Genomic DNA, 1,583 nt, shown 5'->3' on the forward strand with positions numbered 1-1,583 from the left:
ACAAAGGGAGATGACTCCAATTATTTTTCAGACAGAACTGAAGCTGGTGTTTACCATTATCTCCCTGGTAACCCCCCTTTGCGTGACAACATTATGCAATGTAATTGCAAAGCTGCCTCAGCTCACTGGGGCTGTTATTAAATGCACTCAGATTTTTTTTCCCAAGGTCAAGGATAATAATTAGGTGACTGGTATGCCTGCGACACAACCTTGTTATGTACAAAAAAATAACTTAAAGGATGCATCAGACATTCCCAAGTGAGGAGATTTCTGTCCTGTTAAGAAGTGTTAGAAGATCAGTTGAAAATAGGCTGGTGGAATAATATGTGTTAGTGAAGATAAAGAGCTGCAGTGCAGTAGCCTAAGAATAAAGCTGCAACAGGCACACAGCATAATGGGGTGTTCAGTGGGTGGTGGGTGAATTGATAGAGGGAACATAGAAAGTGAATAATGGGGTCTGAAAAATTAAAGGGCCATGCGGATGCTGAGCTCTAGGATCTGAATCTGAAGGAATTAACTTGGCTCCTCTCTGCTGTTTGTTTGAGTTGCCCTAGTGACCTACTGGTAACACACTCAGGATGCTCACCTATGTTACTGTCCATAATAATAGTAGTAGTGATAGTAGTTGTAGTAGTAGTAGTAATAATGAGGCTTTGCATAGCAATTTTCATCAGTACATCTCAAAGTGCTTTGCAAAGGCAATCACTATCATAACCCTGTTTTATAGATGGGGAAACCGAGGCACAGAGAAGTGAAATGACTTGCCCAAGATCATCCATCAGACCTGTGGCAGAGCTGGGAATAGAATGTAGGTCTCTTGTCAGCTATTGTCTATCTGCTACATGACTTTGTCTCTTTAATGACACTAGGATGAATGTACATACATATCTGGTGATACCAGGAGTAGCGCTTCTAACTAGCGTCTAGAAGGGCACTAAGAGCTGATGAGTAATTAACAGTAAGAATAAAAATGGTATATGAGGTTCCAGCAATGTTTCTGTGAGTTTCAGGTGATGACAGTGTTATTGTGAATATTACCATGTGATGCCAGTGTTAATGCAACTACCTGCTAATGTCAAGGTTGTTACGTCTACCAGGTGACTCTATCTACTAACTGATGTACTGGATACTATGTGTACTAACTAGTGCCAGGGATATGCTTGTAAATCTGCTTTTTAACAAAGATCCTGGCAAGGAGTCATGTAAAGTCACCTAGGCTGTGTGAACTCTAGGCTCACCTGGGCCTAGAGTGAGTGAGGATTTAGTTAGGGAGCTTCTGGAGGGGCTGGACATTTTTAAGTCAGCCGGCCCGGATGATCTTCACCCTAGAGTCCTAAAGGAACTCGCTGGGGTCATTGCAAGTCCCCTGGCACGGCTTTATGAACACTCGTGGTGCTCTGGAGAGGTGCCGGAGGACTGGAAGAGGGCCAACGTGGTTCCCATCTTCAAAAAGGGAAGGAAAGAGGACCCGGGGAACTACAGGCCAGTCAGCCTTACCTCGATCCTGGGCAAGCTGTTCGAGAAAATTATTCTGGCACACATCCAGGAGGGGCCAGCAGGGAACTGCATGCTCAGGGGCAACC

Source organism: Gavialis gangeticus, unplaced genomic scaffold (assembly GCF_001723915.1).
Source record: "Gavialis gangeticus isolate Ggan-Ray unplaced genomic scaffold, GavGan_comp1, whole genome shotgun sequence".
NCBI lineage: Eukaryota > Metazoa > Chordata > Crocodylia > Gavialidae > Gavialis > Gavialis gangeticus.